The sequence below is a fragment of the Lissotriton helveticus genome, chromosome 2_1 (genome assembly GCF_964261635.1).
Source record: "Lissotriton helveticus chromosome 2_1, aLisHel1.1, whole genome shotgun sequence".
NCBI lineage: Eukaryota > Metazoa > Chordata > Amphibia > Caudata > Salamandridae > Lissotriton > Lissotriton helveticus.
The window spans coordinates 234,563,921-234,580,919 of NC_136059.1; positions in this window are offsets into that span (position 1 = coordinate 234,563,921).

A 16,999-nucleotide genomic window follows, 5' to 3' on the forward strand; every position below is an offset into this window, starting at 1 on the left:
CAAAAGCATATGCCTCTAGCCAAGCCTGCTTAGAGGCATCATGTGGTTTATTACCAATCAAAGACCTGAAAACTGTGGTTTAGGCATTGATTCTTTGCAGACTGCATTAAGGCAATGCATCTAACCCCTCTGATAACAGTACTCTGCTGCCCATTTCATGACAGATGACAAGTAATTGAATGATATCCCTCCCATACCTCATACTCTGCAATTGCTCCCGATCAATCTTAGAGCACATTTTAAGACTGCATACATTACCTATAAAGTCTTCCACAACACCAAATACCATCTACCTGAATGGGAGACAAAGATTACAAAATTCCAAATCCCTTCTGTTTGAACCTTTGACATTTAGCAAGAACGCTACATGACACCGGCATTCTCTGGTGGTGCAAATACTTCCGGATTGCCCTCCAACAAGCCATTTGCACACCTTTGTGTCTGTTCACATTCAAAAGGGAATTCAAAATTCCTTCATTAGAGACACACTTTGGTTAAGGTGGGTATTGCTGTTTACATTTTGTCCTTGACTTGATCTATCTATCCTTTTACAAAACATTTGACTCGCTGCTCACTTGGTACTTTTTAGCTGTTTCATTATGATTGCTAAATAACCATTTCTTCCATGTTTTTCATGGTGCTGATAGGTTGTTCTACAATATGTGTTAACCCGAATGCACTCTCTTGAATAGCGCTCTAATGCCTTTGGGTAGCATTGTCCAGGACACGTCTAAATTTCTCACTGGCCTTTAACAGCGCGATTCCATGCTGTTACAAACCCTGAAGCAGAACTGGGTGTGGTCCAGGAGCTCCTGAGTCTGAATAAAAGCAGCCAATTGCTGATTCAAAGCGTCTTCAATTATTTTTGCAGGAAAAGGTACTCTAGCTATGGGCTGGTAGTTATTTGGATCCCTGGGGTCTACACTGGGTTTATTTAACAAGGATAGTATGGATGCCTTTTTCCATTAGGTAGGAAACTGCCAAGTTGATATAATCTTATTGAAAATTGTTGTAAGATGGATAGCTATGACCTCCAGAGCCAATTGCTTAATGGAAACAGGGCAAGGGTTGAAAGATGACCCTGACTTGTTGACTTTAATCAAATCAATAACTTGTTCTTTGGTGAGTGAGGTGAAATTTGAAAAGGTGGAGTTTGCATTCTGGTGATGGGTCACAGTGTCATCTTCAACTGAGAAGGCAAAGGATGAAGAGAACTTGCTAAATATTTGTTTGACTTTGTTTTGAAAATTAGAGGCTAGGGAGTTACAAAAAAGGAGCTGACTTCTAAAGTATTATTAAAGGGAACATTGGAGAGCTTCTTAACTGTCACAAATAGTTCCTTGACTGAGTTTTTAGCAGGCTCTATTTCCTGAATGAAATAAAGAGATTTCTCCGCCCTTATCATGGCTTTGTACACTACAATCTTCTTCTTGTATTTTGCTTTTTCTTCATGACTATAGTTTTTCCTCCAAAGTCTTTTTTGCTTATTACAAGCCTGTTTTGTGCATTTTCTCTCCAATAACTGACTGGCTGGTGGGAGAGCGTGGCTGAACTGTGGTAATTAAGTGCAATTTGTCTTTTTATTTAAACTGAAACGCATTTAAATAAACACTCCCTAAGGTGACAGAGATGTTTTTTCTCGACACAGAGAAGGCTATAAATTAACATTTAATATAATAAACCCAGTAATATGGACTTTATTAGACTTGTATGTAAACGAGTAGGAGTGTGTAGATCCAACAAATACTTGATAACTGCAAGTATAAATGCGATATAGACAGACATGCAAAACACATATAGAAAATCTATGTGTAGTCAGGAGGATAATATACCTCAGTATGGCATCGAGCTCTAACAAAATTAATACAATTAATGTGAAGTGGTATATCCAGATAAAATAGACAGACAACATGAGTAGAAACTGTCCATTAACAGAGTATAATAAAATTTGAAAGAGACAGCATGCAATCCTGATAGTGTAAAAAACAAAGTGGACTATTATCAATACGTTAATTCCTCATTATAGATTGTCATGACTGAGAGATTGTGGAATTAAATGAATATACAGTGGAGTCTGATAAACGTGAAGACCTCGAGTTATCAAGGAAAAGTTAAATGACGGATATAAAGGTCAGTTAAACTGAGACCATCAATTACATGATAACAGATATGAGAAAAAGATTTGGTAATAGTAGAACTCATGTGACTCAATTTTACTCTAAGAACAAAACTGGAGCCGTTCCAAATAATACCCTCTTCTTGTTGCCTATGTGAAGAAAACTGAGAAATACAACCTGTAAACTCACTGACTCCAATTAGCTCTGGGTAAGACAATCTTAGTTAAACTGAAACTCTCATGTCTATAGAAATAATAATACAATTTTAAATAAACCTTTGTGATTCCCTTTTCAGGCATATAAATCTCGATTGCTTGACTGATTGGAAAGATATGACCCTGAACGCATAAGGGAATAAAGAGAATCATATATTACACATTTTACCAGAGTTAGACTATAGGTGAGAATATATCCATAACTCTGAACCTCTGTTGTAATGTGTTTCATATTTTTGACTAAAACAAAATGTTCAATAAGACCTCTTTTTCTTTTCTTGTTTTAAAAAAAGAAACTTTTAATAAACCAACTAAATGTGACAACCCATTAACATAATGTCACATTACAATAAGGTGAACTCCGCCTCTTCATTTATAAGCACGGTATACACCCGGGTAGCGTTGGGATAATTTGGTGCTACCTGATACCTTACAGTAATCAGAAAATACTATATAAATGAAATATGTTAGATTAATTCAATTGTCCTTTGGATAAAAGTAAAATTGTCACAGGCACATTATACTATATTTGTAATTTCAGGTACCCTGTACACACACATTGAGGAGGAAAACTCTTTCTTTGCTGGTCCTGAGCAAGGTGGTACAAGCCCACCGAAACGCGCGTAGACCTGGCGTGTTACCTCAACCTTAGAAATTGTTTAGGTTGCAAAAAGAAATGTGTATAATTGTATGAATGAGTAGGTGTGAATGTTGATAAGTGTGTGTTAGACAGGGAGACTGTTTTCCATTGTGAAAAATTGCTTTTTATATGTTTTGTATTGTAAAGATAACGGCCTTGTGTATTGAATTTTAATGATGAAATGATCATAACTACTGTAGATGAACTGACAAATATATATGGAAGACAGTAAAAAATCTCTTTTGATATATTACAAAAAAGGAAAAAATGAATAAAATACTAAAAATAAGTTAACAAATATTTTGTGTGCCTGTGTTAATATGAAGGCTTATTGATTATTCATATGAGCTATGCCTTATAACAAAGTATGATTAGGCCACGGGGGAACTTCATTATGTCCTTTTAGAACCTGTCCTCTCTTTTCCCTGGTCTTAAATTAATTACAGAGGGGGTCCCAACTTCATGCTATTGAACTGTGGGACCCTTCAAGATTATTGTTGGCACCTTGCAATATGTGGAAAATCCTGACCCTTTGAGTCTGACAGGAAAAGCTGGAGCTACTTAGCAGAGGCACCTTTAACAATATGCACTGATTATACGCACTGATACATCAAATCCATTCAGAGATGCTTTTGGGTGTGGAGAATGCATTCAATTCACTCAAATTGTCAATTCTACTGACATTTATTTGCTGGATGGGCTGGGTAGATATTTTCTGGGATTTCGACCATGGACCAACTCTTTAGGCTGCAGGTCCTTTTTTGGAAGACCGTAAGTATCGAGGGTGGCAGCCTCTACTTGGTCTTCGTTGACCTGCGGGCCGCTTTCAACCTTGTGCCGAGGGAGAGTTTATGGAAGGTCTTAAAAGACCTTGGTCGTCCTCCCTATCTTTTGGAGGTCCTGAAGCGGTTTCATGAAGGGAACTATGCCCGGGTGAGGTGCGGGAAGAACGGGGAACTATCTGCACGTTTCCCTGTAACTAGAGGCGTACGCCAGGGCTACGCCCTGGCTCCTACGCTCTTTAGTCTCTATATAAATGGTTTGGTGGGGGAACTAGATAGAGTCAGGGATAGCGATGCCCCTTGGTTGGCGTCAGGTCGGGTGCCTGCTCTGATGTTCACAGACGACACCCTATTGTTGTCGCGAACATCAACAGGCATCCAGCGGGTTCTGGACGGTTTTGTTTTATTCTGCGCCTCGCGGGGACTCGAGATTAACCTAGAGAAAACGAAATGTATGATCTTCAGTCCCCCGAAACGCACCCGCCCTAGCCCTACACTAAACGGCACCCCACTCGAAAGGGTGAGAACCTTTGTATACCTGGGGGTCACTTTGACTGAGGATTTTGGTTGGGTCCCCCAGGTAGCCAAATCTACCCTAAAGCTCTCACAGATATCAGGGGGCATAGGTAAGTTCCAGCGGACAACGCAATTTAAGCCAGTCTCCCCAGTGCTTGAAATTTACAGTGCTCAAGCTAGACCTGCTGTAACCTACGGTGCAGAACTCTGGGGACATTCAAGCATAGCAAGCCTTCTCAGGGTTGAACGGGCCTTTATGAGGAATTTGATTGGTCTACCCCAAAGTACCCCGCTCATACCCTTGAGATTTGACCTAGGTGTGGAGCCCATCTCTGAACTATTAGCGGCCGACCCCTCCTGTATTGGAGAAGGCTCTGGACAGTACCTGAGCTTGTGGACTACAGAGCTGAGTTCGCTGCTGTCTGGGGGTCGTTGAAGAGTAAGAAAATATCCTGGCTGCTCCTCATTAAAACTATTGCCTATCGAATAGGAGGGCCCCAAATATGGGAGTCTCCGGCGGAGAGTTGCCCAGTGGTGCGAAGAACTGAGCTGCTGGCCTCTCTGAGGCACTATAACTTAAGTCTGCTGCATCGCCTGCCAAGTATGGGCAGGTTGTCTTTGGAATTTTCGCAGGTAAAACTTGTGCCCAGAAGGGATGAATTTCTGGACCAAACGGAACCCCCCTTGCAAGAAAACTATACACACAACTAAGGCACGGTTGCCTGCCACTTGGGTCACTGACCTGCAAATGGGCAGGTCAAGAGGAGGGAATTTGCCCTGTCTGCAATAATAGCAAAGAAGACACTGCCCATGTTTTGTTTTTCTGCCCCACTTATAGCGCAATTCGGAGAGCTTGGCTGGTACCACTATGCAGAAATCTGGGACTAAAACATTGTGCTCAAGCCGTTAGAATTTTAAAATATGATACATCCCCCCTCATTGTGTTTTCGGTCTCCCGCTTTTTGTATGGTATGTGGCGTAGAAGGTCCACCTTGACTAATTGTGACTAATTCTAATGATGACCACTTTGTTGATAACTGATTGTTTAATAATGTTTTAACCATTGGTTCTTAATTATTTATCTATTTTATTGTATGTACATATTTTATCTGTGCTTTTATGGTCGTTGACCGAAATAAAGTTATCAATTGAATTGAATTGATATTTTCTGCAACTTGTTAAACTATAGTATATGAATCCCACTAATGGGGTGCCTATTAAAGAGTTAGGCAGCAGCTTGATATTTCGCAATTACTGTTTGCTATAGTCATTGGGCCGTTGGCCTCCATATCGAGTAGGCCATATCTTCCCCTACACAGAGCTTACTTTCAGTCATTAAACACAGGTGATATTCTATTGTTTGTCATAAACCCTGGACATATAATCTTTGGCACTGTGAGTTTTGGAGCCTGCTCGGGTATCCAAACTAAATTAAGCAAATCAGATATATGTCCACTCACAGTCAGCAGCAATAAACCAATGTAAGAGTATCAGATGGCTTCAAGGAGGACTATGCCAATATCTTGGTGTACTTGTGAACAGAGACTGAAAAATAACTTTAGGTCAGTGATTGATTAGCTGCCTGTGCATATAGAGAGGGGGATTTGTTTGCTCTTGTCCATGGCTGGCACAATCGAAGTTGCCAAATGCTAGCATTACCCAAGTTCCTGTACCTATTTATGAACATACCTATCACCACTAAAAAGCACACATTCGCCAGGCTGTTCATCCTAATAACTAAACTAGACTGAAAGAGCAAACACCTACGACTACGATGGGAAAGGTTATCTCAATCATATGACGTGGGCAGTATTGAGTGATGTTATTTGGGGCATGTACCTAATGAGGGTCGTTAAACTCGCCCTTGGACGCTCCGATTAATTGGTTTGTTGTATACAGTATTGCAGTGCCTAATCTTGAAAGAGACCACATAGAAACTTGTAATGTAAGAACCATTCTGGCCACTCAGTTGCCAAATCCTGGCAGCCTTATGGAAACAGTTAGGTGCATACATTGGCCAATCTGGACAGCAACCAACATACAGCTGATAACCAAGTCTTGCCAGCCATACCTAGATAGATCAGTACAACTCACACTACGGTTCAGTTTCACAAAACTTACACACAATGCAGTGCAGCACTCAACATGCTAAGCTGCTTTATGTGAAAGGGAGAGAGCAGGAGAACAGCCTATCTACAAAAGTATGGCACTCTCCTCCCCTCTACCTAGCACTGGGGCACAATCAGACAGTCTTGCTGCACACACACACCTTCGAGCCATAGTGCAAGGCTGTGCACGTGATTCTAGCATAGGTTTTATACTGGAAGAGTACCAGTACAAAATACTATTCTTAGACTAACTTTAGAAGGTTTCCTGCATTGGATGTGTGCTTGCCCCATATACATATGCAACCAAGAGCAAACTAAAACTCATGCATGCAAATGTGTATGCCCATGTAAATATATGCAAATTAGTGCCAACAAAAGTGCAAACTCATATGCATGATGTGTCTGTATAGTGTGAATAGATTATTGTGCTGTAGTATAATTTAAAGAGGTACATCTTCAACTCTTTCCTACATTGGAGCAGAATGAAGGTGGGCCTGATGAATACAGAAATGTTCTCACATGTCCTAGGTGCAGAGTTGGAAAAGGCATTTGCCTTGTTATGTTTCATATTACTATTCTCTACCTCCAGCCTGATGGTGCCCCTGCTGTGGGGATGCCAAGGCTACTGAGAATGGTGGGCTTGTCAATTAGATATATTGGGATATTGGTTGCAATGGATTTGTAAATGACAGAGATGGTTTTGAAGGTAGTGTGGGCTGGGAAGGGGAACAAGTGGGAATAATAATTGATGCTGTTTTTTATCTATTCAATAACTAAGGGGCAGATGTATCAGCTGTTTTCTTTGTCGCAAACGCTGCGATTCGCAAAAAAGCAGTGTTTGCGACAAAAAAAATCGGCAAATGCAATGTATGAAGAAAATCGTATTGCAAAATTAAGGAATTGCAAAATTTGCGACTCCTTAGTTTTGGGCAAGCATTTAAGGAAACACAAAAAGTGATTCCTTAAATGCTATGTAAGAAGCAATCAAGTTTTGCGATTTCACATTAAGAAATCGCAAATTACCACCAACTTGTAGTTGGTGGTAATTTGCTATTCCTTTTACAAATGCACTTTTTGGCATTTGTAAAGGTGCCATGTGGCGCTCATACATGCCCTTAGGGCATGTATGTGCGCCATATGCGCACACATGTAAATTTCAGGGGTGCAGCAGGGTGTCCTTAAGACACCCTTACACCCTTGAAATTATTCTCAATTTGCAATTAGAAAATTGCGAATCGCAAATTGAGAATAACTTCTCATTCCTTCCAATGGGCCTCCTGGCCCATAGAAATGAATGGGAAAATATTCCTTAATTGCGATTCGCAATTTGCTAATCGCAATTAAGGAATTTTAAGAAATCGCAAAAAAAAATGCGATTTTCTACATAGATCCCTATTTGCTAATCTCAAATAGCGATTTCTAGAAAATTGCTATTTGAGATTCGCAAATCAGGATTTTGATACATCCGCCCCTAGGCCCTCTAACCTGTTTGTAATCCAAATTAATGTAGGTCTGGTTGAAGGTATCTCTTCCTAATTTAAAACAAGGGGCAATGGAATGTCAATTAACATTAATCAACTGATAGTGCACCATCACAATTACATGCTGGATTACAGGCTCGAAATTTTAGCTGCAAAATCCATGTGCAGAACTTTCTATAGAGTGTCCAATCTAAATGATTTTCTGTGTCAACTAATAGTTTGAGAATCAAAAATGTTGACCCGAGCCGGACTGATCTTATTGCAACCGGAAACTTCCCATTGTTTAAAAAAGTGCTCTCTTTTCCCTGTGGTGGGCCTATGTATTTATTATGGTTTTGCCAGGTAACATTTAAGCCAGATATAACAAGATTTTAAATTTTCAAATTGCAATAGGTCACCAAGGCCATCTGGATATACTGCCTGTGAGAAATTGGGATGTTGTTTTAGGGGAACAGGAGTCCTTCCCAAGCAACAGCTACAATCCTTGTCAGGGTGAACCACACATTTTCACTAAGTTAACCTGTTTTAGACCTCTGGTAGCTTGGCACAAAAGCAGTTAGGCTTTACTTAGAACCAATGTGTAAAGTATTTATACAGCACAAAAACTGCAACAAAGTAAAAATACAGCACAAGAAAATCCCACACCAATTGAGAGAAATAGAGCAAAATGTAATACATAATTTGACACCACGTTGGCAAAAATCTAGTCAGTAAAACCAGTTAATTGCAATTTCGAAGATTTAACATAACTATAGCACCTGAAAGCACAAAGTGCCACGAAAGTCACAGTTCAGGATGACTGTTATGGAGCGTGGATAGAATACAGGGACCAGGTTTGTCCACCTGAATAAGCTACCTTCTCAAACTCTGGGCAAAGAGTACATTTAATGGTGGAGGAGGCCGCAAGGAGAGCATCACAGATGGTTGTCGCTATAGCTCGAAGAGCAGGCTGGGTATTGGGTGTGGTCATCGCTTTAGTGTGAAGATCCTGTTGAGCATAATGTATGGTTATTATTGGAGCTTTAAATTGGCAGTCACTGCCAGCTGTCGGTACTAAAGCACAAAGTGCAGATCTCATGGATGTCACTGTAGCACAAAGCACTGGGTCCCCAAAGCTTCGCATCGGCAGGTAGTGTGGGCTGCAAGATGGTAGCACAAACGGTCGCAAAGAGACCAAAATGTCAAGATTTCTCAATTTCTTTCAGGTGGGGCGCAACTGATGCCAAATCAAGGGTTCAGAACCTGGATGGCATTTCTTGGGGATCAGAAACTCACTTGGCAGGTCCAGTTGCAGATTCAGGTAGGAGCCCAGAACAGAAGGCCAACTAACTAGCCCTTGGAGTCACTCAGGTATCCTGAGATGAAGGAAGCAGTTCCAGTCATCCTTCTGAGACCGCAGTGCAGGCCTCAAGCAGCGGGGTAGTTCTCTTGCAGGAGGGCGGTCCTTCTTCTGTAGTATCCAGAGGTCCAGGAGTGTACTGAAGAGTTTGTTTGAGGGTCCTTATTAATACCTGGTGTCAGATTTGAAGTGGAAGAAGCTTCTGCAATTTGCAGCCCAACAGAAGTGTTTGGACGCTCTTTCCTCCCTGCCCTGGTCCCAGGATACACGAGGCTACTGTGAAGTTTTTTGTGGGTTAGTTGAGGTAGTGTCTTGAAGGTGCAAGTGTGACAGGTGACAGCTCCTCCTCTCCTATTAAATCAGGATGGCTCATACCACCACCACCCCTTCCCTCTATTATGTGGCTATCTGGGAGGAATACAAATGAGCCAACTGCCAACTACAGCTAGTCATGTATTTCAGGAGCAGTGTGCAGGCACCAAATGGTTAGAGCAAGAAAATGCCAACTTTCTAAAAGTAACAACACAAAACCTTGATGGACGGAATGCTGAGCATGGTCAAACACTCACCCAGTACAGTGATCTGGGCCTAAATCCATATTTTATTAGCGCACCATGCCATTACAATTTGGACCAAGGGATATGCAGATTAGTCATCACCCTGCTCCCCATGGGAATAGTCCAGCCCGAACTGTCAGGTCTGGTTTTCCCTGGACCAGAAACAAGCATCTTGGGGCCTGTTTCGGGGTATCACTTCTCATCAGCCAGCCTTAGGGAGCAGGATCAAGACTGATTTGCATATGACTGGGTTCAAAGTGGAGTGTCATGGTGTGCAAAAGAACAATGGATTTAACCCACATCTGTGACTGGGGGTGAATGCTTGACAGTATCCCTCCATCCACTTTTTGTGTTGTGATAACTTTCTAAAAGTGACATTTTCAGAATTTTGACTTAAAATCTGCCTTTACCAGTAAAGAGAATTTTAAATTACAATTCCTTAGACACCAAACCTGTAATTTGTACTTGCTCCCACACGAAAGTTATCACTTATTAAATGTAATATGGTGAACTAATGTTATTCTATGGGAGAGTTAGGCCATTACATTAGTGAAAAATGAATTTGTGAGTTTTTCACTACCAGGACATGTAAAACTTAAAAATACATCCAACTTTTAAATACAATGCATCCTGCCCTATGGGCTGTTTGGGGCCCATCCTAGGAGTTACTTATATGTAGGGGTGGATGGAACTCCATAAAGGATATGTAATTTTAAGAGTTTTAAGTGCTTTGTTCCCATTATTTGGTCTATAACATTATGTAAGGTGAAGGTTCATATTTGGAGCGGTAATGTCGCTATCTTGTCTGTAGGCTGCAGTGTCTCTTTGCACTTCGTTAGGGATGACATCGCTATGGTCCTCGGTGGGGAAATATCAGCACACAGCCAGAGTTCAAGTCAGTCCAGGGATGGGCTTGCGTCTCCTAACTGCAAGTCCACCTCTTATTCACCTCTCCACAATCATCCATCTCGCTTGCACCACGCCGCTCACACACAACCACCCTATTAGACCCCAACATAGGCACCAATCTCTCCACACTATTGTTATGCCTCCACCTGAAAGTGTCATCCCGGCTACATTTTTTTTAAAAAAACCTAGAGAATGCAAATTTTTTAAGTTCAAGAAGATTTTATTTGATAATGACAAGAGAAAAACCAGGTGTCAAAATACAGTACATTGGAATATTAACTTAAAGACTATGAGGAGAATAAAACAAGCATACAAATGCAAATATTATGAGAAGGTAAATCTGGGTACTAGAAAAAAGAAAAAGGAAAAGTAAAGGAAAGGTATGTTAAAACAGCAAACATAGTAAGCATGAAAACATTCGAAAGGAATAAGAAAGTGGTACAATTGAGAAAAAGTGGAATGCATCGAGCAATTAAGGAGGTTTGAGGACTTCCTGTTGCGAAGGTGGCGGATGAAACAAACGTTTAGCACATGAGTCCAAATAAAGCGTGACAGGGAACCATAAGTCCATACGTTTTGTAGCCATACATGCCGGAAAAACATAAGCAGTGTCAAGTCTATGATTATGGCAGACATTAAACCACCACGCCTTGAAGGTAATATTGGAGAAGTCTTTCCAATTGACCGTGATTTGTTGGAAGGCAGCGGCCAATAGTAAGTCCACAATCTGAGGCTTTAGATCAACATTGTCCCAGCAAGGGGAAAGGCTACCCATGAAGACGTGTGTATAAGAAAAAGGGACACAAGTATGAAAAATCAAATTGATTTGAGCCCAGACCTGTAACCAAAAACTGCGAACAGGAGTACATAAAAATAACATGTGAAATAAAGTAGCTTGTGGTGATGAACAAGACCAACATGTGTGGGGAGTGTTTGGAAAGCGTTTGTGAAGATCAAAGGGTGTAAAAAGAAGTCTGTTATAAATAAAAAACAAAGTCTGTGTAAGGGTGGCCGCTCTCGAGGATTTACGGATCTTGATCCAGATTTTATCCCAAAATGAGACTGACCAGGACACAGACAAGTCGTGCTCCCAAGATTCCTCCACCTTGGATTTAGGTCTGACAGACTCACCAGTGTGAAGGTACTTGTAGATAGCAGCAGCTTTTGGTATAGCGCGCAAAAAGGAGTGAAGTGAGGAAGGGAGAGTGGGCAAAGTAGGAGAAGGGGAGAGCTGAGAAATGCGATTATAGTTTGTTAGAACTGTATCCTTAAGCAATTGATACTTGCGAGCAAAGGAGGTAGGTAAGTCATAAAGGGAGCAAAGAGTAGTGAAAGGTAAGAAAGAGGAGTGAGAGAAGAGTTGGGAAATCCACAACAAACCCCTGCCATGCCATGTTTTCCAAAAGAAGGGTCTGTTACGAATGAGCAAGGAGGTGTTATGCCAGATGGGGGAGGAAAGAAAATCAGCAATGGTTGTGGGAGGAGAATGAGAAGAAGATAGGAGCAATTTAGTAGTGAATTTATGAATGGGAGTAGAAATAGAAGCGGGTTTACGAGAAAAGGAAAGATATTCGGCAAAGGAAAAGGGAGAGAGAAGAAGACGTTCAAATTTAGTCCATAAAGGACAGGGAGTGCTAGGGTCCTGTAGCCAAAAGGAGGCTTGTCGTAGTTGAAACGCTTTATGGTAAGCAGGAAAGTCGGGAAAGTTAACCCCACCCTCTGACTTAGGACGAATCAGACGAGCTAAAGATATTCGAGGCTTCTTTTTATTCCAGAGAAAGGACGTTAGAGTAGAATTAATCTTTTTGAAAAATTTAGAAGGGATGGGGACTGGAATATTAGAGAGAGTATAAAGGACAATGGGAGATAGCATCATTTTAATGGTGTCAAGGCGACCCCACCAGGATAGATAAAGAGGGTGCCATTTGGACGTGAGATCCGCTAATTTTTGGATGCATTTGGACATACAAAGGGAAACCGTATCTGGAATGGTGGGAGTGATGTGCAACCCAAGGTATTTAATATTAGAGGGCTTCCATGTAAAATTAGACGTGGCAAAATCCGGTTTAAATGTAAATTTTGTCAGGGGTAGAATCTCGCACTTATCGTTGTTAAGCTTATATCCAGATATTTGGGAATAGGAGTGCACTTCAGTGAGAAAGGCGGGAATTGAAATCGCGGGATTGGAAATAAAGAGAAGGATGTCATCCGCGTATGCGGCTAATTTGATGTGGGAGTCTGAAAATTGGAATCCTTGAATGGAGGGGTTTTGACGAAGTTTAGAAAGGAAAGGTTCTAAGGCCAAATTAAAGAGAAAGGGAGACAAGGGGCATCCTTGACGAACACCTCTTTTCAAATCAAAAAAAGAGGAAATTTGACCATTGGCACAAACCGCTGCACGCGGGTTGGAATAAAGTAATGAAATTAGAGATATGAAAATGGGACCAAAACCAAACCAAAGAGATAGGTCCATTCAACCCTATCAAACGCTTTTTCAGCGTCCAGGGCAATGGCCGCAAGGGGATGGGGTAAAAGGCGAGATTTAGAGAGAACATTAAAGAGAAGTCTAGTGTTATCAGTAATAAAGCGACTTTTAACAATGCCCGACTGTTCCTCACCCAGAAGGTCTGGGAGAAGAAGATCAAGACGAGTCGCGAGAGACTTCGCAAATATTTTATAATCAATATTAACCAAGGAGATTGGTCTGTAATTTTTACAATGTTGAGGATCCTTCCCCTCCTTGGGTATGAGGCAAATATGCGCATCTGAAAAAGAGCCTGAGGAGGAACCCAAGGTGAGGAAAGCGCCAATGAGGGAATGAAGTTTTGGGATGAGAAGCTTTGAAAAGTGAAGAAAAAATTCTACAGTAAAGCCGTCTGGCCCAGGAGCTTTATCTTTTTGGAGAGTCTGAAGTGCCCTGAGCAGTTCCTGCTGGGATATGTCAAGCTCTAAGTGAGAGAGGTCAAGGGGGAAGTGGGCCGGTTTTTGAATAGTAGAGAAAAAATTGTCTAGGGATTGAGAAGAGGGCTGGGTTTCAGAAGAGTATAGAGTTTTGTAAAAGATAGAAAATTCAGTGAGAATATCTGCGTCTGTGTGTTTGAGAGTGGAGTCAGCGTCGTAGATCGATTCAATATTCAACTTATTTTGCTTAACTTTTAGATAATTAGCTAATATCTTACCAGCCTTATTTTTGCCCCCATAGAACTTGGCACTTGATTTCAATAGATACAAGGATGCATCGTCCGTGGATTTTTTGTTAAATTTCATTTTAGCGTTAATCAAGGCAGTTAGACTCTCCTGTGAACGGGAAGTAAAATAAGAATGCTCTAATTTCTTAATATCCAGAAGGATAGTCTTTGTAAAGTTGCGAGCAGATTTTCGTTTTTTTGCAACAAAGCCAATTATGAAGTCTCTTGCTGTAGCCTTAAAGGCATCCCAAATGGTGTGCTTGGGGACGGGGGAATTATCATTGAAGGAGAAAAATTCATCTGAGAAGGCATTGAAGGAGGTGGTGAATTTAGGGTCTAAAAGAAGAGAATTGTTAAAACGCCAACGTTTAGGACCAACTGATTTGGGTAAAATATCCAATTGAACTGAAGTGGGGGCATGGTCGGAAAGTAAAATCGGACCAATTTCAGCATGAGTGAGAGTTTGAACAATGTTGTGGGAAACAAAAACGTAGTCAATCCGGGATTGGGAGTGATGGCATGGAGAGTAAAAAGTAAATTCCTATGTTTCTGGGTTACATAAACGCCAAGCGTCAGTAAGTTTATGCTGGGAGATGGTTTGAGAAAAGGATTTATGTGATTTATTAGGAATGAAGTGTGCCTTGGAATTTCTATCCAGAAAGGGGTCTAGGGGCTGGTTGCAGTCTCCTGCTAAAATAAAATTATCATCAATAAATCTGGTGATGTGCTGGGAGAATGAATGCCAAAAAGTAGGATCATCATTAGTAGGGGCATAAACATTTAGGAGAGAAATTGGAACATTCTTGATAGAGAGCTTAGCATACGTCCAACGGCCATCAGCATCCGATTCCTGAGCGAGCAAAGATTGAGAAAGGGCTTTGTGACACAGAATGGCCACACCATTACGTTTACCATCCCCAGGAGAGTAGTAAACATCACCCACCCAGCCCCTCCTCAGTTTAACAGATTCTTCAGCAGATAAATGGGTTTCTTGTAAAAAAGCAATATCCACATTTAAACGTGCAAGGTGAGATAAAATTCTCTGTCTTTTGATGGGAGAATTAATGCCCTTAACATTCCATGTGATTACTTTCAAAGACATATCAAAAAAGAAAGGAGGAAAATATCAACATGTATAAAAAAGATGTGAGAAGAACCCAGAGGGGGAGAAAAACCAAAAAGAGTAAAAAAGTCTACAAAAGGTAATACAATATAAGATTGAAAAGGAGGGTGAGGAATGACAAAAAAGAGTGAAAAAGTAATAGTTAAGATCTGTTGAATTAAAAAATATGAGAAGGTAGTACGAGGAAAAGAGAAAGTGATAGGAAGGAGTTTATAGCAGAAGAATTGTCGAAAAACAAGAGAATAAGACACCTGTGGAACAAGGGAAACTAGTGAAGATGATAGAAAAAAAGATACAAAAAGGGAAGCGAACATCAGGGAGAAAAGGGAGAACATACTTACGGAGGGCAAAGATGAGGAGGGATGATCACCGGGGAGAGGAGATGAGGAGAGAGGAGTGAGGGGGGAGCGCCAACTAGAGGAGGCAGAGCATCCAATGTAAGCGAACCAGCAAGTCGAGGGGGAACGCAATACAAATTGTAAAACCTGCAAAAGAGAGAAAAAAGAAAAAAGAGGAAATGAAATGTGTAAGAAGAGAAGGAAATAGAACAAAGGTGAAAGGAGAAAAAGGATACGAAATACACTAGCGAACATTACATATCCATAGAACAGGGATGTAAGAAGATGAGGAAGAATCAAAAGAAAGGAATATAGAAACTGAAGACGCTGGAAAATTCAACAAAGGTGAACAGCAAAACAGCCAACATCAAACAACAAACATGCAGATTAATTAGGATAGCGAAGCCGCATCATGCAAGAGTCATGGAGGGAAAGCTGATGAAGAACCGGATAAATCCATATCAGACGTCTGTGCAGCGTTCAAAAAGCTTCGGAGACGAACAGGATCCTCGTAGGTCGTTGTCTTGTTGTTGTGAGTGACTCTGAATAGGCAAGGATGAAAAAGGCCATATCTGGCTCCAATAGAACGAAGCTCTGGTCGCATATCTAAAAAGGCTTTGCGACGATTGGCTGTGGTTTTGGCGTAATCCTGCACAAAGAAGAGATTGGAACATGACCATTGAAGACGGGGTGAGGCACGAGCCGCTGAGATGACTTTGAGAAGGTCAGTATATTCTAAGAAATACATGATGACACCTCTTGGCCGCGAAGAAGGGGAAGAAGTAGAAGAGAGGCGGCCTAGCCTATGTGCACGCTGGATGTTAAGCGCAGTACCTTCAGGCAGATGAAGAAGCTTGGGTAAAAATGATTTGAAAAAGGCGATGGGATCAGTCCCCTCACAATTCTCCGCCAGGCCGTAGAGTCGAAGGTTATTGCGTCTGTTTCGATTCTCCAATTCTTCAACTTGCTTTTGGAGAGAAGAAATCTGAGACTGCATGTGTGGCACCTTGGAGGATGACTCTTGGAGAGAAGTCAGAGAATGTTCCACTGTAGTCACTCTAGCATCCATCTGAGACCAGTTGTCAGTAAGAACCTGCAGCTTAGAGTTCGTTTCTTCCATGAAGGGCCTGAGGGCACGGATCTCTTCCAGTAACATCTCCATGGAGACTGCCGATGTGGATCCTGTCGGTGATGGAGGATCTTTTTTAAGGCGCTTCGTCATGACTTTCCCAGGAGGCTGGACAGGCCGCTCCATGTTAGACTGCGACATCTGAGCAACGAGCGCCTGAGAGGCTTCGAGGTGCGCCAATGCAGAGAAGACTTTTGAGTTTTTAATGAAAACACGACGTGGAGTCTTGGGAGTACGAGGAATTGCCCTTCTTTCCATAAAAAAAAAGAGTCACTGTTAGGAAGAAATGAAGTCCAGTAGTATTCGCTGCGTGCCCGCAAACACCTAAAAGTGTGCGCAGGGACACCTGATTGAGGAAAGGCACATAGACTCCAATAAAAAAAGGAAGGAAAAAAAAAACTAACTGCTCGGAATGCAAGAGCACCAGGGAGTTAGGAAGATGTGTGGAGCAGCGTTCAAATGGTTATTTGGAGGAGTTAACACATTGATGAAGGAAGCAAAAAATCACCATGGCGGTGAAATGCAGAGAGGTGGCATATTATGGAGCAGAAGCAGTC